Raw genomic sequence first — 19,616 nt, forward strand, 5'->3', positions numbered from 1 at the left:
CCCCACATGACAGGCAATCTGGTAATTCTCAGATAAATAATCTTCAGTATCTTTAGTTTCTCTAGGCTCAATCTCTAACATTTTGCAGTGCTCTTGTGTGTATGCATGAATGCATGTGTTTTTGCCTGTGTATGCTGCATGTGTTGTGGAATCCATGAGTCAAACTCTTTTTATTCCTCAGGCGCCATTTTTCAGAGACTATCTCTGTCTCTCTGTATGTATGTTTCTCTCTTTGTGTGTGTGTGTGTGTGTGTGTGTGTGTGTATGTGTGTGTATACTTCTCTCTGTGTGTTTCTCTGTCTGTGTCTATCTTTCAATCTCTGTCTCCTTCTCTCTCACGCTCTCTCCCTTTCTCCTTTTTCTTTCCCCCTCTCTCCCTCCCTCCTGTTCTGCCTGCCATTAGATCTAGCTGAATCTCTGACACAACCCCAGGGATCCTCCTGTCTCTGTCTTCTTAGTTCTGGGATTGTGAGCTTGTTCTACTAGGACAAACTTTTTTATGTGGGTTTTACAGATAGAAATTAGGTCTATACTGCTTGGCAAACACTTTACCAGCTGAGCTATTTCCCTAGATTCCTGATGTATTTTTTAAAAATAATTCTTCTCTGTCTTTTGGTTTTCTATTTCCTTTCTTCATTTACTCTAGCTTGTTTTGTGAAATTTGCTCATAGTCATGCATAGTTGACATAAAAACTGCATTAGCTTACTACATGAGGGACTTTCTTAAACTTAATATTCCAATTTCATAAAGAAATAAGTTAGTAGCCCATAGTGGCATATTGTGGATATTTATATTCAAGGGCCATTTCAATCCTCATTTTCCTGACTAGGACACTAAGTTTCTGATTATTTAAGTGCATCAAAGCTTATGGAATTAAAAGGGTGTTAAGCTCTAAGCCCATTGTCTTTGCCTGGTGTTCAGAGGATGCCTGAACAGAATACCCAGGCAGAGGTATTCTGTCACTGCCTGGGACCCAGAAACATGAACCATGAGCATAGGACTGCAGACTCCATCCAATGCACACTACCCACCATCCCGCTTATGTCTACCTGATACATGAAGTATAGATAGCTATACATGTTTGATACTAAATTCCTAGCCATAGATGGAACTGACTAGTTGGAGTCATAAACACATAGATGGAGCTTCCATCAAGCTCAAAGGATGTAAACAAGATTTGGCTTGGGGGTCCTGCATTCTAAGGACAATGATGCCAAAAGAGGGTAACTTAAATAATGGCTGTTAGAAACAAACAAACAAACAAACAAACAACACCAAAACTTCTTGCATTATAGAATTTATCAGCTTATATTTTCTACAGATTGTTAGAGGACTGAGCCAGCAAAACATTGAGTAGTCCATGTAGATTTCAAGAAATGTGATTTTTGATAAACCTTGACAGTGAGTCTTCTCTGAAATACATAATTTATAGGTGAACTCTTAGGCATTTGTTTTTCTCTAGGTCTTGAAAAGAACTTTGATTCTCTCTGTAACCTAATGACTGCATTTGCCCAACTGGTCCATGCTTATGACCCATTCACACTTCCTTCCTCAATGTCTAGTGGATGTGTTAAGTACTTTTAGTTCTTATATGGAAACGATTAACACATGCCTCTGGTTTCCTACCAAAACAGGAAACTTTTCTTCCTATGCAACAAATACTAGCTCTTTTTACTATCCACGTGAAAATTTCTTTTATCAGGATACAGGAAAAAAATGATGTATGGATTAAGCACCACAAAAGATTTGGCTATATCCACAGCCAGAACCCTTAATTCTTCAAGTTTCAGCTTGTATAAGAAAGACTTGTAAACCTGACTGTGAAATATGGATTTAACAGGCTATTTAAACTATCATTTTGCAGAAAAAATTGTTAGACTTTTTCAGATAAGGAAATGCTTGAAGCTATTTGTTCCCACAACTACTCATGGTTTTGATACTCTAGTAAATTATCACTTGTAAGTCCCCTGTATTTCTCTTGTTATACATTGTGTGTGTGTGTGTGTGTGTGTGTGTGTGTGTGTGTGTGTGTGTGTGTCCTGTGAAGAAAGCACCAAATGTATGATGATCAACAGGTGGATCATAGACGAGGATTACAGGATAGCACAGTATTACTTGTCCTGCACTGTGACACTAGGATTTGTTGGCCTTTTACTTCATCTTCCAGGTAGTTCAGTAGATCTGCTTGATGGGTCCCACCTGGAATTACAAGGTTGAATAGGCATGGTATGTCAATGGGTTGACTTCAGATAAGAATAAAAACACTTCTCCATGTTGTTCGTGGGAATGACTAGCGGAAAATAACCCATGATGCACCTTGAGAGGCTGCCTCCATGGTTTGTTTCATGCTACACGCAGTCCATAAGCTAGAAGTACACTTAATTCTCTAAACATATGCTGAGTGGGGAGGATAGATGATGAAGGGGATCCATGTGCCTCATGTGTTTCTTTGTGTTTCCCTTAACTTAGAATCTATCATGCCAAACGCCTTATAATGTAGTGTCAAAGTTGGGAGGCAGAGCTAAGGTGAGGAATGTAAAATGTCTTCAGTGATAATGAAAACAGCTGCTTAAATAAACGACATGCTCCTAGTCATGGGCCTTGGGCCACACGCCTGCAGTCTTGTCAGGTTCTATATAGCATGTGGATATTATTGACAGAAAGGGAAGGTTTCACATTCTGGGATGACTGTTCAACCAAGTTTTTTCCTCTTCCTTTGACCTCTGAGACATCAACCTCAGAATCATCATACAATGAATTTATGCGCTGGAGATCATGTTCCTTTGGGGTGCTGCTGTTTTAATAGTCTTCCTAAATGGAAACACCACTGCTAGGACTGAACATGGAAAGTTATCACCCCACTGTGAGCATGGCTTAGTGTGTCCATGAACACATCAGGGTATTTAATTGTCTTAGAACTTTATGAGGGATAGAATGCTGTCATTTATGTTTACAGACAAGAGGGCTGGGGATCATGGACATTAGGTGCTAGAATTGAGACAAGTGTTTATAGGCTGCAGAGGAAGAGGCAAACTAGGAGATAGCTTACATGCTGAACCAATCGTCTCTCTGACCCCTAAAGAATGTCTGATATGATTGGATAATGGCTGTGAAGTGGGAAGAGGTTGTGATGACTTCCACATTCCTTTTATCTTGCTCTGCAAGGCTGGCTCCTTTACTTTGGGTTTTTAAAGCTTCCAGTGGCATCCCTTTGTACTTTGAATGTCTTCTCAACTACAGACCAAGGAAACTGCATTAGCTATTAAATTGGATATGTGGCCATACGCTATTTTCTCACTGAACTTTCTAGTACTTCAAAGACTTGAAGTACAGTTTAATGGTGTTTTAGCTGTCACTGGAATTAAAAGTCGAGTGCCATTGTGTGCTGGTTTTTGTCCCTCCTTCGGCTGATATTTACAGAAGTAATTCTACTTGAGGCTCGTACAGTGTGTACAGCATGAAACAAACAATGCGGGTAGGCTTCTTGAGGAAGTCATATTATTTATTGTCACTCTAATATTCTTGCTACCAAACCCACCGCCTACTCTTTGACCCACTGCAACTTTTTTTTCTTAATAGAAAGATAAAGAGACCTTAGGTCTAGCTCTCCTGGATTTATGTTACCACCAAATCATACAGTAAACACAACAAAGATATCATCTAGTCCTTAAGGTTTTTCAAGCCAAGGGAACAAAAAGCAGAATTGATGACTATCGTCAGACACGGACTCCTGGAGTGAATATTTTCTAAGGAGCCATGGTAGGCTGGGCAGACTCACATTTTTCTGTGCCTCCATTTTTAAGATGTACTCAGGTTTGGACATTTTGCCTCTGCTTTTTTGGTAAACACATATTGTTCATATTCTGCATACTAGGCTTTGTTGGCCTTTTACGTCATCTCCCAGGCAGATCAGCACATCTTCTTGATGGGTCCCATTGCAGAGGAAGCAGGATGAATAACACAGACGCAGCCACAAGAAGGTGGGCTGCTGCTATCCCATCTTGACACTTTTGAGACAGCTCCTGATACAGCTGGGTATGCTTGGGAAATGCTTACTATTCACTAACTTGATATGTCTAATATCAAATGTGCCAAAAGCGGAGGAAGATGATTTCCTCCCAATAATTACCATGGGCTGTCTCTGTATCAACTCAGTTGTGACAAATACACAAGAAATGGCATGTCTAGATCAAAAGGATGAGGTGAACCTGACTTTTATGAAGTGAGGCACTGTGGGATTGATGGAGAAAGGAAAGAGGTTGCTGTAGCAGAAAGCACCCAGATTCAAATCACTCAGACACAGACACACAGGTACACATACAAGGTATGTAGACCTGAAGACTGGTAGTGGCTGTAAGAGTTCTCAGAGAAATGAGAACAAGACAGGAGGAAAATGTGAGGATGTCAGGGGGTTTGACATGTTTGACTGGAAATATTTGGTGCTGGATGAGTCATCCTGTGCAAGGAAAATTCAAATGGGAGGAAATATTTTCTGTAGACATCTGAAAGATTGACCAGAAATGAATATGACTGACACAGTTTCTGTGGTCAGTACTTGACATTTAGAAGGACTCCACTCTGCTTAAATACATTTGCTTGAGAGACAGGGTGAATTCTAATGAGGCATAAGTTGCTGTCACAGTGTTTATGATTTGGTTTGAGGACCTACCAGCTGGTATGCTGATGAAAGACTAGACTTAAAGATGTTTATAGACACGACTTTTTGAAGATCACAGTTCAGATAGACATGCAGGGTACATGAATAGACATGGAGCATCTTGTCGAGTACTATCAGCCTCTTGCCTTAATAGTAGTCAGCATTGACAGATATTTAGAACAATATACCTTTATCGAATAACCACTTTAGAGAAACCACTGGCTTATCTCACTAGTGACTTACCTGTCTTTGGAAGACACATTAGCCCACAACAATGACTTAAAATGATAATGGGTACCTTTGATTTAATGACATCTGCTGCCCTATAGTAGTTAGCTTGGTGCTTTGGGTTTGGGAGTTTCAGGATATTACACTCAGGGTGTTAGTAGGATCTGCAGCTCAGGTGGGCTGAGGTACACACAAGGTTGACAAGTGGCTGAGAAATCTCACTCTTCACTTGACCTTCTCCACAAAGGAACTCTAATGGCCTCATGTGGTGGTGGTTTTTATTCTTCAGAGTGAATTCTTCCAGAGGGAAATCCATCAGAGACTATGAAGCCACCAACCAAAGAGCATACACAGGCTGGTCCTAGGCCCGTGTACATTTGTGTCAGAGTACTGCCTTGCCTGCCTTTTGTGGGAGAGGATATGCCTAGTTCTGTAGAGATTTGATGCCCCAGGGAAGCGGGATGCCGGGGGTGGTGGTGGTAGCACCCTCTCTGAGGTGACAGGGTGGGGTGAAGAACTCTAGGAAGGGTACTGGGAGAGGGGCAAAAAAAATAAAGCATATAATGATCAAAAAAATTAATGGATCATTTTGGCAATATGTGATTGATATTTTTCGCCAATTTTATGTATTGTGAGAAAGGACCCACAGGGTATAAATATAGGGAAGAAACAGTCATTGATGTTGTTTTGTACACTGGTAGTCATCATCAAATCTGATCAACCAACACATGACCTCAGTCAAAAAGACTGTACAACTGTATGTAAACTTTAGTACTTTCGCACAATTCATGCTCTAATATTTTCAGTTTGAAGTCATTCTTTACACAGAAATTTAAAAATGATTTTGAAACTTTCTATGTGTGTGGGTGCCCATGTGCCCTGTACACTCATCAAGGTGAGAGTACACAGCATAGATGTTGGTTCTCACCTTCAGTCATGTGGGTTCCAGTGGTCCAGCTCGGACAGTCAGGTGGCAGGCACATTTATCTGCTTACTCACCTTACTAGCCCCGGTGCAGACATGTTAAAGTACATCCCGACAGCATTGCATTCTGACTTAGACACAAAAGGTTGTCTAGCCTTTTGACCTTGAGACAGGATACCATCCACAGATGTGTTGGGCCTCATTCATAACTATCCTAGGACACCTGCAGCCTGTGACAATGTAAATCCTCACAAAACCTTTTGTGAGTTGGGAAAAATATCTGAAAACCTGTGGTTGAGAAATCTACAAAAACCTTGGCCGTATTTATCACATGGGAGTGCATACTGTCCTTCATACGTTAGATACGTTACTAATATTTCATCTAGAACTCAAACCCTCAGTTTATTCTCCCCTTAGAAAAAGAACCACAAATAGATTTTATAAGCCTGTGGCATTTGATGGGTTTATTAACCCTATCCTAGGATTGCTGCATCAGCATATATCACATTGAGAATGCAGGCACCTGCAGGGGGCTCTTTTTCCTTTCCTAGTATGGTTCTGCCACACTATCAGATTCTAATTTTTCCCCTTCTATCCTAGATTGCTATAGTATTTAAAGTTTATATGTTCTCTCTCAGCACCAACTGGGGCTGTGGCCAAAATTCTGATTGGGAGTGGGTGGGGGGTTGGAAATCATATATATACATACATATATATATATATATTTTATGGCAGCTGAACAGCTGGGATAATCTATGTTTTTGAGAAAATAATTATGAATAATGCAAATTCAGCCATTAAAATAGAATGAAAGGATGACATCTCACCCGCCCGGTGGGGATTTTAGGGAAAAGTCACAGTTTCAGTTTCAGTGACGGCCCCTCTGGCCAGGTGTCAACAGTATTATTCATTATGTACTAGTGTGATTTATAAGCAGAGCATCTTTGAATTGAGGCCTAGAGAATAGCTGACAGGGAATTTATCCAATGTCAGCCTTTTTGGGAAGTCTTGCCCCGGAAGCTGCTCTAAGCTGGGTCAGGTGCTCCTGGTGGCTCCTGCATCTACTGTATTTCTCCAATGTTGGCAACCAATGGTGATCCATTCACTCATTAGAATCTTTTACAATAATGGCACTTCTCTAAGTGAGGAACTGCACTTTTCTCATACTGTGTGTTACTACTGCCTTTCCTAGTAAGGATCTGTTATTTCATATAACTATAAAGAGAAGGCATTGTTTAATATGAATTAAAAATCTCCTGTTGCATAGTTCGAGCATGATTATACTCAAATGCTCGAAGGTCTGTTCCTTAATCATTTCTTAACCCTGTGACTGTGTCATCTCTTCCTTTTGGATGGTGGCACAGCCAACAGATAGCATCTATGGAATGAAGAGGAATCCTCTTCCTCAAAGGGTTCTAGGAAAATCCAGTCAGAACATGTGCTTTGCTGAGAACATCTGGGACCACTTACTCTCCAGATCCACTCACTGTCACAGGAGACACAGAATGACAGTAACTGGCAAGAGCTGTCTACAAAGCACGACCCTGCCTATGGTGTGGAGTTTGGATATTTTAACTAATGACTTGTATAAGAAGAGAAAATGACAATGTTTTGGTCAGATAAACTATATAAGCAAAGATCACCGCGAATGAGGAAGGCAAAGGGTGTGTAGCTGGCAGAGTCTGTACCTTTGAATTCTAATTATAGGATTTTTTTTAAAAATTATGAAGGCCACTTAACTTACGGTTATGCCCAATTGCTTTCTTATGTTATCTTGCAAATGTCATTATTTTATGCCTTTTATAATGAATGCAGCTTCCAGCCAATCAGGGCAAGGCATCTTCAAATTATCTGGAGAGAGCAGGAGGAGTTTTTGTTTTTAGCACTTCACATGTTTGCTGAGCGGACTTACCTTGGTGACAGAGTTGACTATAACTACAAGCTGCTGAACCCAGGGCAAGAACAACAAAGCAATAACAACGGAGACACTGCCAAGTGAATCAGCGTGGTTTCTGAACATAGAAAGCAAATCTATGCATCTATAAAGACGATTTTTCTAAAATGCATCCTAAAGCGGAAATTAGCAGAGTAGGCAGCATGGGACTGCTTTGAGCCATAAGGTGCTTCAAGTCCAATGCTTGTTGTTTACCGACTGTCCATAGTGTCCACAGAGGAAGCAAAAGGCAGATGTGTCACATTTCACCTTCATTAATCCTATGCCTTTAATCCATCACCTCCACGATGCTGGCATCCCATCTCTCTTCCTCCCAAGCCCACCCATAGACTGCTCATCTAATGTCCAGAAGTGAAACACCTGACCTTTCACACATGGACTGACGCCTGAAGCCCAAGATATTTACAAAGAACACTCTGTTTGGTGTCTTTGCCTCAAGGTCATCTCTTCTGTCAGAATTTTAAGTGCAATGCCAAAAACCTGCTAAGTGGCTCAGAAGATGATATATTATTAATTGCCACCAAGATTTACAGGAAGCCTGACTGTCCGGCCCCAGTGCCAGGTACTTTACAAGTGTAATCTAATTTAATTGACGAGTATTTGTATAGATTAATAGTGGTGTATGGAGGCTAGAGGCAATTTATTTGGTTCCCTCCTTGGAATTCACATTAGTAGCAAGGTTATTACTTCCTTATCTCTCTTGAATAGAAATAAGTGGTCAGGAGGTTTCAGTGTGTGTGCTTCTATCCCCAGACTCATATTGTTCAGAATCTGTCTGCTACCATGAGCAAGGTGTCCATGACTTTCTGTCCAGGCCAGATGTTTCAGGCCACACTTGGAGGGAGAAAAATGTGTCCACTGGAGCTGTCTCCACTTGTACCAGTGACCTTGTGTTCTGGCAGCTTGAAATTGAGCAGTTAGGAAATGCTGGGGCTGTTCTTAGTTGAGGTGCGGGGGAAAAAGCCTTTCCTTACATGGTAGTTTAAAACACAGCCAACATAACCATCCTGTTCATTTAATTACCAGATTGGAAAAACAAACAAACCAACAAATATTCAAGCATCTTAAACTCACAGATATTTAGGTAATAAATGCCACTCACATTCCCTAAAGTGAGCCTATACTGTCAAAGTTTGAGACCATTAAGTTTCTATTTAGTGAGCAATTCTTATGCTTGAACGAGGCTCCTATTCCAAACTGCCCATTGAGCCTCAGGACCAAAACACTGTACCTTATTCTGTGGGCTAATTGCAGTAAAGTAACATGGTATGAGTTTTATCTTAATGCTATCAATTAGATTATTATTATATGTAATAATAACTATTGAGATATAATTATTATTATTATTATTATTCTCTAGATCTGTTCTATAAGACCTTGAAAGATAGTATAGTAATGCTAGTTAAACAAAGGGACTTCAAATAAAACCAGAAGATTTACCAATCTGGGATCCTCACCTAGTCATATCACTATGTCCCTGTGTGTGTGGAGGATAAAAATCACTCCAGGTCAGCTGTTGCTTCTGCAGGGTCTTGGCAGTTTCTGGCAAGAGGAAGTGGTTTGCCTTCCAGAGACGGGGCAGAATCCTGACTCTGGGAAGGCAGGGCGAGACCAGTCAAACATGCCTGGAAAGGGTGTAGAAGTAACTGATGATGCTACCTCTGTTATATAGATTATGGCAGTGTTTCATTCTAGCAATCTGTTATTCAAGGACTGCTGGAGTTCACAAAGAGGTCTTGGTTTTTCTCATGCAAAGGTGGAGGGTATAAGATGGCATACCAGAGATTTTGAAAGTAGGGCACCTATGAGGGAACGATCATAGATGACATCCCAGGATCAAGATCTCAGGGGACTTAGACAGTTGTCAATTATCTACAGTTAGTGACATTTATGGCTCAGATAAAGCAATAGCAACTTTATTTTGTTTTTACTGTTTTGGTGCAATAATAGTCCTCAAAATAAGTTCCCCTAACCTTTGGATTTTTAAATTTCTATATTGGAAAACATAGCAAGAAAGGGTAAGAATCTGAGCTTAGACTGTAACATGTTTCTTTATGTAGAGATGTAAGCACACAGGACGACATAAAGGCCAGCACCAAGAGTTGTAGATTGATGTCTATATGCAGGTGAGGGCAGGCACAAGATAAGGCAAGGCCTGTGATTGGGCAGTGAAAAAAGTAAGGTGGGCATAGAGTTTTGGAGACAGGGAAGAGAGAGGAGAAGAAAAAAAGAAGAAATGAAGATTGAGGAGAAGGAGGACACACCCCCTGTGGCTTTAAACAGTCACAGGTAGATATGAGTATCATATAAGGGATAAATAACTACAGGACAATTTGTCTTACTAAGTGGGCAGTTTATTTCAATATCAATTGGCTCTGAGTTTATTGTGTGGATATGTTGTGGGGTTTGAATTTACTGATATAAATGTGATTGATAAATTGCAAGCTTATTGAGTTTTGATTTTAACGGGTTACTGGGAATTGTGACTATAACCACAGAGGGTGGCTTCTGGAATTGTGAACAGAGTTCACAGCAGAGGGGCAGAAAGACCGCTAGGGACAGAGCATAGCATTTATATTATTTACTACAACAGAGAGTGATGATGTTCACCTCCATAGAAACAGGTGGAAATCTAGAAGGAAAGACACTAGTCAGAGCCGAGTAAGTGTCTGTATGTTCTAACTTGCTCTACCCACTCTGCAGTCCCCAGCTTAGTAATAGCCCTGAAACCTTAAACAATCCTGAAGACTAGGCACGTAGAGGATGTTAACTCTAAGCGGAGCTATGTTAGTCTACTTCCTACAGAGTTTACTTTTTTACATTTAATTTTTCGCAATAATTTCATGCAAAAAGTATTGCATTTATTATATCACTTTGCTCCATTACCAACTTTCTAAAGGTCTCTCCAATTCATGATCTACTTTTTAATTATTATTGTTACCAGAAAACTCTAACACACACACACACACACACACACACACACACACACACACACACACACACACACACAGAGTTCATTTAACTTTGCTCATATGTCCATGTAGCCAGGGCTGACCTCATGGGACTAGGCAGTCTTTGTAGGATCTTATCCCTGGAGGAAACTGATTCTCTTCTCAGCAGGTATTGGCTGTCTGTAGTTCTTCATCCAAGGGCAGGACTTTGTGAATTTTCCCCATCCATATTGGCATGTCAAGAGCTATCCTCAGTATTCGTGTTTAGGCAGCCATATTGTTGAGATTTCATGAGGGTAACTTCTTTATCATGTCTAGGGAACACAATCTGGCACCAGGCATCCTAGACCTCTGGCTTTCATAATCATTTTGCCTCTCTGGTGCAATCTTCTTTGAATCTTAGGTATAGGGGCTGCATTGCAGATGTATCAGTTGGTATTGGGTACCCCACAGTCACTTTCAGGGAATTCTTTTTATTTGACCTATCTGGTAGTTCTTAGCAAGACTTCTGCTTGCAAAAGTATTTTGGTTTGGTCTGGCTTATATATCATCAAATGAAATTCTTTTTGTAGAGTACATTCGGCAAAAACATTTAGAGCCTAATCTTCAGCTATGATGGTGATAATAGGCCAGCCAAAAGACTTCAAAAGAAAAGAAGAGGAATTTAAAGTTTATTTGGGTTTTGAAGCACTCTCATTAAATATTAGAGCCTTTAAGGCCATGTATGTGTGAAGGGCTGTGTCCATTTTCAGAGCTCTTAACATGTTCTGGAAATGACTGAGACTGTCCCAAGCACTCAACTTTGATCTTAGGTTCTATGACTAGCTGAGAGACAAGGATGTGTGTGACATATAGACGGAGCTGCTAGGAAGAGACTGGGAGTTCTACTGCTTTTAGGAGTTTATGTTTTAGGAAACAGGTCTAATTGTTGATAACTGTGCTCTCTGCTTGCAAAGGTATCTTGATTTGATCTGACTTATATGTCATCAAGTGACATTCTTGTCTATTAATCAAACCAGAAGAGAAGACAGATTTTTACAAAACAACTCAAAAAGCAGGCATGTAAGTTACTTCTCTTATTGTTGTGACCAAATACACAATGAAAGAAAGTTAAGGAAGGGAGGAAGGAAGGCAGGCAGGCAGGCAGGCAGGCAGGCAGGCAGGCAGGCAGGCAGGCAGGAAGGAAGGAAGGAAGGAAGGAAGGAAGGAAGGAAAGGATGTTTTGCTTTAGTTCATGGCTAGAGGAAATTCAGTCTATCACACCAGAGAAATCATGGCAGCAGGAACATGTGGCAGTTGGTCACATTGGGTCTGTAGTAAGGAAGCAGAGAGAGATGAAGGTGCTCAGATGGATTTCTGTTTTCCATTTACTATGTCTGGGACCCCAACCGATGGGGTTTTGTTGCCAGCATTTCGGTGTGGGTCTTCCCTCAGGTAGCACTCTTGGGAAATACCTTCATAAATATACTCAGAACTGTGTCTTCCAAGTGATTCCAACCCCAGTGAAGGTAACAGTAAAGACTGGCCATCACAAGTCCTCCCCTTATCAACATTTAGAAACACCACTTTCAATTACAACAGTCAATTCCTGATCCTCAAATTCTCACAGACATCTTCCATCACAGAATGCATTTAGCTTATCTGAAAGAGTCTCCAACTGTTTAAGAGATTTAATTGATACTGTTCAAAAATCCAGAGTCTTGAGCTTCTTCTGGGACTGATTCAAGGCAGTCTCTTGACCCACGCCCTGAAAAGTGGAAGTATACTTCTAATGGCACATAGTAAACTTTCTCAAGCCAAAATGGGAATAGAGGTACAACCAAGAAAGATTATACCTAACCTGGTCCAAACCCTCAGACACAAGTATGTAGGGCTTTAGTGGCATCATATGGATCAAAGAACCTTGGGCAACCCACCACTCCTGTTCTTGTAGCTGCAGAACAAATGTATCTTTGGGACTGGTTCCACTCTGCGCCTACAGTGATATCCCTGTTCTGAAATTTTAAGCACCCTGGCATCTGCATTGCAGTTCAGACTTGTCTTTCTCACCTTAAGCCTCTTTGCATGGAATGTGGACCTGCTGTACATTACTTGATCAAAAGGGTTTTCCAGAAACTTGATGCAAACTTCCATGATTCTGAAATTCTTGGATTTTACATGCCTGCAAGTATAGAAATGGCACTATCAATGTCTGTTGCTAGCTTGAATATTAGCATCCTTTGCCCTCTTTTTTAGCACAGCTATAGTGGCCTCTGAAAGCTTTGGCAGCTAAACCCGAGAATCCATTTGTGGCATCTCAGTTTGGGTTCTTTTTCCTTTCACCCTATGGCAGAGCTCAAGGATGCTCTTCAGTTCTACGAATCACATTCACAGGAACAGCTGATTTCTCTACACTCACTCTCTACAAACTTTAAACTCACCCACACTCCCCTTTCATCAGCAGGCTGTACTTTTAGAAGCCACATTTCTGTGGCCACCCCTTGTAGATTTGACATAGAGCATGGAGCAGTAACCATGTCTCAGCGTGGACGGTATGCTGCCGTGCCATTTTCTCTACCAAGCAATTTAATTTATTGTTTTTGACTTTCACCCTAACTCAAAGTTTTAGAACATAGGCAGAGAGCAGTGAGAGTCATTGCAAGAAACACAACACAAGGGGCCTAAGAGAGTCCTTGTTCTCCTCTGAAACCTTTTGAGCAGGTTTTCCCCTGTCCACTCTTCTCTCAGGGTTCCAGTTTTCCAAAGAAGAACATGTCATAAAGCTTTGCTTATAGCACTCTAGACCTTCCCTACCTACATTTCCACATTTTTCACAATTCTCCTACAAATCAATTCTAAAAGCCCATGAACCATATCATCACATTTAACACAGAAATAAGCCCACTTCTCTATTCTGGATTTCTCTATTAGTTACTTATCTCATTGCTGTGTTCAAACACCTGATGAATTCAACTTCAGGTGGGTCAATTTCAGGTCTCTGTTTGAATGGTGGGGAAGGCATGGCAGCAGGAAGCAGAGACAGGTTTCCAGGTCTGCAATCAGAGAATTAAAGGGACGAATGATGATTTCCATCTGAATTAGTCCTTTCTCCCCCTTTTAATCAGTTGGGGCCTCAGTCCCTGTATGATGATGCTACCCACATTCAGGACAGGGTTCCCCTCCTCAGTTGAACCTCTTTGGAAACACTCTCATAGACACACCCAGAGACATGTTCCCTAGGTGACTCAATCCAGTCAAGAATACAGTGAATACTTCCATAGTCAGGGAAAAAATATCAGCATTAACAACAAATCTTGGGAAGGGGAAGTTTAAATTTTATTATTTCTATATTATATTTAAAATATCTAGGCTTTCTTCTTTCTTGTTTTGTAGTCAAGCAGTCTCATGCTGCTCAGTCTAATATCAAATTTGATATGTGGCCAAGGATGATCTTCCACTTCTGATCCTCCTGTCTCCACCTCCCAAGGACTACAACTGCAAGCAGATGCTGCCTTGCCTGGTCGATGTGTTGGGGATGGAACTCAGGGCTTCCTGCATTCCAGGCAAGTGCTCTACCAGCTGAGCCATTCCCACTTTTAAAATGTTTAATTTTCAATCAAAAATATGAGAAATGTAAAAATAAAAATCACCAGGAAAGTATACTCTCTATACTGGAAGAGAGCAGTTGATGGAAACTGGCCATGGAGAAGTCCAAATGTTAAGTAGATGAAGACTTCAAGTAAGCTATTTTATATATGTATTAAAATTAAAGAAAATTCACTTATGGAATTAAAGGAAAGCATGAGAGTAATTTTCAATAAAATAAGACCAGTTAGGTAGCTCAGTGTATAAGGACTTACACAAGAGCCTTTACCCATGAGCTATGTTATTGGCCTTGTCATTTTTCATAAGGAGTTTCCAATTATCCTAATATCACTTGCTGAAGAGATGTTTCTTTCCTGTTGGAATACTGTATCATCCTATTTGTATGGGTTCATTTCTGAACTTTCACCTCCAACCCATTGACCTGTATGTGCATCCTAAGTCACCACGCACTCTTGGGTTTTGTCATTTTTGGATAAGTTCTGAAGTTAGGCTGGAGTCCTGTAGATTTGAGGAAGCTGTCATCTGCTTAGCAGGAGTTTGGCGTAAGACATGCTGTCTTCTGTAAGTTCAACGTCCCAGTTGGGAAATCGCTCAAAGCCCATTTTGCAAATTGGATCTGTGTTAAACATACAGCCAAGCATGCCACTTTGTTTGACAGAATGAAGAGTACACCTTGTCTCACTAAGCATTACGGCAGTGTCTTAACTCTCCTCTCAATTTTTCTATCATCAACTGAATCACTCTAATCCCTAATTATTTAAAATGGCATCTCCATCATGTTTGTGAAGTCCTGGCTTTCAGATGTTGATGAGTTCTTCTCATACATGTTAAAATCCATACATAATTATGAAAAAGAAAGCTTTTTTAGCACCTAACTTTTAAAGAGCCCATACACATTCTCAGGGAGACACAGCTGTGTGGAGATGTCCTTCTTTCTGTGAGAAGGTATTTGATCAGGTTTCCATTATGTAATGTGCTTATTCTGCATTTGCTAAGCATGCTAATTAGTGGCCCTATCTATCAATCTGAGCAATACTTTCTCCAGTAGGCACTGTCTTCTACTGAGTGCCTCCTAGAAGTCAGGACCCTTGGGATTACCTATTAGATAAACCTGGTCAGATTGTATATTGTAAAAAATGGAATTGTATCCATTTTAATAAAATTGTGGAGTTCCAATCTAACATAAATGAAAATGTAAGCATATTTGGAAACAGAGTCATCCAAGATACAAACTGGTCAGTAGAAAATTTCTGCAGGATTAGATTAAGATAGGCTATAAGGTCTCTTGTTCTCTCTTGCTCTTTTACCTTCTTTCCCCTTTGTCCCCAGTCTCCTCCCCATTCTCTCTCCAAGAGCTTGTAGCAGGCTTCTACTCCTCTACTTCTCTACTCTCTTTCTCTGACCCTACTACCCTCTTAACTCCCCCTCCAATGCCTTGAATAAACTCTGTTCTATACTGGAAAAAAATTTTAAAGGGCTAGACTCTAATTCTTATACTGACAACTGGTGTCTGTATAAGATAAGGAAAATTAAAAGAACACATGTGCTGGTGGATAGAGATTGAAGTCATGTGTCTACAGAGCCAAGAATGCCCAGAACTGTTGGTGTTTCATGGTTTTTATTGCTGTGATAAGCACCATGACCTAAAACAGCTTTGGGAGTAAAGTGTTTATTTTGCTCACAGTTCTACATCACAACCCATAATGGAAGCGAATCAGAGGAGGAACTCAGGGTAGGAACTTGGAAGCAGGAATTAAAACAGAAGGCATGGAGGAGTGGTACTTATTGGCTTCTACCTGGTGGCTTTCTCAGACCATTTTCTTATAGCATCCAGGACCCAGTGGACTGCGCCCAGCCCCATCAATCATTGGTCAGGAAAGTGTCCACAGGTCTGTCTGGTGGGGGCAACCTCTTAGTTGAAGTTCTCAATTTCCAAATGATTTTAGCTTATACCAAATTGACATAAAAGTAGCTAGCAATATTGGAGATCACTGGAAGTTAAAAGAGGTAGTGCTTTCAAAGACTATCTGAAATGGTTGGTAGACATTGTGATTCTACGTTTTTCTAAAAAAGTCTAGATTTTTATTTATTTGAGCTTCCCGGCTTGTAAAAATTTGTCCAGAGCCCCAGTGAAGCAATCTACCTACCTTTTTTGATCTGTGGACTCTTCATGAGGGCTCAGGACTTTCATTCTGCTCATTGATGATCCTCGGGTCCAGAGACAGTGTCCTCATATTTAATAAATGCTTTAGCTAATTAACTGAATAATTAATTAACTAATTAATTAATTGGAGGACAAGTTAAATTTGCATCTTTATGCATAAAGAAACTCAACTAAAATGTCCTGCCATTTGTTGGAGGCCGTAGCCAAGAACCTGCCGAAGCTAGATGCAGTCCAGGAGAGTTATGGGGAAATATTTGTACCACTCTCCTGGTGTTCTGATTGTAGGTAAACATCTTGCCACCCAGGCAGGTCTCCTTCATGCCATGTACCCTATGTTCTATGTTGCATATAGACCACAGCCCTGTGTTCTCTTTACTTTGTCCATCTTCTAAACTGCCTCCTAAATCACATACACAATGTGACTGAAGATCTCAATATAAATAGTGCCAAGGAAGGTGCTTCATAGAAACTGGAAAAAAATCTTTTCAGAAGTATGTGGGTTGATCACATTGAGGGCTGGTCAGAAAGATCATGCTGCCATTGAACTTCTCAAAACCCTTGGCCATTTACATTCAAATCCCTTGGGAACTTGTTTAAATTTTGTTTTCCTGGATGTTCCTTCGTATTGATTGAATCAGACTCCTTGAGAATGAAATTTCCCAACTTTGTTATTTGTGGTACCCCAATGTCTGCAGTATCTTCCCACAGTGTCTGCAGTGTCTTCCCCAGGGTCTGCTGTGTCTTCTCCCAATGTCTACAGTATTTTTCCCAGGGTCTGCAGTATTTTTTCCCATTTCAATATACTCATAAGAAACACTTCCCAGCCTCTAAGGATATGCCTGAGGCACCCTTGATGTTTCTACAAAACACTTTAATATCAGCTGCATACAGCACTTTACACACCTTAATGTGTTTGTGTCTTTCCTTTAAGGCTCCCATGCTCATACATACGTATGAGTTCCTTGAGGTCAAGGTCTTTTACAGTCTCATACAAGTTCATAATCTCTGACAGCTGTAGGTATTTAGTAATATAACAGGATGTACAAATAATAAGAGACTATGGAATTCTTGAGTAATTGGGAACTCTTAATTTCTCCTTAAATGTCTGCCAAGAGTTCACAGGAGTAGACTATGTCTTTTTTAATGTAGTATTCACTTGAAGATCACATCTTGTCCCCACTTCCACCCCTGAACCATTTTCTCAGTTTTAGGATCCACCTTGGCTTTAATAGTCTTAGAAAAGCAACTGGAAACCATGGGAACTGAGGACTGCTTGTCTTATTTGTCTTGTTTGAGAGGATGCAAAGACAAGGAATTTAGATGTTGGTGGGACAACAACTCTCCAAAATAATTCCTAACAAGCTTGGCGTGGTTTCTGTTTGGCTGCATGAAGAAAGTGGAGTGGCAGTCAATGATTGGGCAAATCACAGTGTTTCAAACAAAACACACCATTTTGGCAATTTAGGCTAACTACATGTTAAGGGATTTAGCATCTCTGTTTTATAAAATCTCAAAATCTATTCATTTTCAGATAGAATCTAACATGTGCTACACTTGTTGTGTAGAAGTTAGTGGTGCATGTGTTTAGATGGGGCTTAATTAGCCCCGGTGACCTCTATAGCATGGGTGTGGGAGAGACTGTGAGACCATGCGAGATTTCTTTCCCTTGTTAGCTATAAGTTTATACAAATCTGTTCCATGTTTACATAGCCGATAACATGCTATTTGGTAAGTGAGGTTTAGATTATGATAGACTCTTTTTAGACCTTGATCATTCGTTTGCCCGGTGGCCTCGATAAGATCCTTTGCTCATTATTTTTTAAAATACTCTTAATTACTAGGAGAAAACCATCCTAACTTCCTTGTTAGATCGTATTTTTCTTCCAATGATTTAATGAAACAGCATGCTGATGAGAAGTTATTTTGTATACTTATACTCTGGCCACTTAATATCAAGAGTAAGTAAATGAAAGGACACACGTGAAGTCACTCAGTGAGTGCAGAGATTGCCTCAGTAGCTAGGACAGCTTGCCACTGGAGCACGTGGATCCCCAGCGCCCACAGAACAAGCTGGGTGTGGTGGTGCATATCTGCAATGCCAGCACTGACAAACATAAAACAAGCATCCCTGGGGCTTGCTGGCCAGGCAGCCTGGCTGAATCACTGTGAGTTCAAGTTTCAGTGAGATACCCATGTCACAGATTAAGGTGGAGAGTGGTTGAGCTACAAAACACAGGATAGGATGATATAAATTTTATCATGGAAGACTGAGGCAAGGAGAGGATGGATGGGTTGACCAATTCACACGTCCTTATGACCTACAGTCATTAGTTGTCAAATCAGGAAATTCTTGTGTCATTTCTTCTTTCTGTCTCCTATGGTTCTATTGTGATGTCTGTATTTCAGTATTCAGTATATTCTAAACTATAAGGGCTATTTAAAATACACCTGTGATAATAACATTATATAAAAACAGCCATTCATTAAAACTATTAATATATTTAGACAGTATTTAATTTTTTTCAACTTTCTCTCTGTCTCTCTCTCTGTCTCTCTCTCTGTCTCTCTCTGTCTCTCTCTCTCTCTCTCTCTCTCTCTCTGTGTGTGTGTGTGTGTGTGTGTGTGTGTGTGTGTGTGTGTGTGTGTGTGTATGTGTATGTAGGTTATTTTTCTCCTTAAAAGAATGTATTCAGTTCATTCAGTAAGAACTCAACAGGATCTGTATGATGCATTTACTTAATGATGACTAGGATTTAAATACACAATCTCTCTGTTTAGGCAAACGCTCCACAAGTTGCACTATATCCTAGGCCATTTTGACATATTCCTTAAGCTTCATTTTTTCTGTTGGTCCCTCCTCTCTTTTTCTGATTGTTTTACTTTCTTGGTAGTTTATTTGTTATGAAAACCAGTTTATTTGAAGCTTTCAAGTCTGAAATGTGCTGGTAGCCCTTTCATATGTACACACACACACACACACACACACACACACACACACACAGAGAGAGAGAGAGAGACACACACATACTTTTCTCTCTTTTTTTTTTTTTTTGGTTCTTTTTTTCGGAGCTGGGGACCGAACCCAGGGCCTTGCGCTTCCTAGGTAAGCGCTCTACCACTGAGCTAAATCCCCAGCCCCATACTTTTCTCTT

At 40.4% G+C, this 19,616-nt stretch overlaps 1 long non-coding RNA gene across 3 annotated transcripts in view; it reads right to left on the reverse strand.

Annotated features, from left to right (window-relative positions):
• Window positions 1-425: 425 nt before the first annotated feature.
• Window positions 426-19,616, reverse strand: part of LOC102549269 (uncharacterized) — a 155,279-nt gene continuing 136,088 nt past the window's right edge. Inside the window, exons 6-7 of one of the 3 annotated variants that reach the window (XR_010065888.1) lie at window positions 12,765-13,747; window positions 426-2,200 (exon numbers count right to left, since the gene is read on the reverse strand). This is a non-coding gene — a long non-coding RNA (uncharacterized LOC102549269). Of the gene's footprint in view, window positions 2,201-11,776; window positions 12,027-12,764; window positions 13,748-19,616 lie in introns of those variants that run through there. The other 2 variants (XR_010065887.1, XR_010065891.1) reach the window with 2 other exon arrangements.

This window comes from Rattus norvegicus, chromosome 4 (genome assembly GCF_036323735.1).
Source record: "Rattus norvegicus strain BN/NHsdMcwi chromosome 4, GRCr8, whole genome shotgun sequence".
In the NCBI taxonomy this organism is placed as follows: domain Eukaryota; kingdom Metazoa; phylum Chordata; class Mammalia; order Rodentia; family Muridae; genus Rattus; species Rattus norvegicus.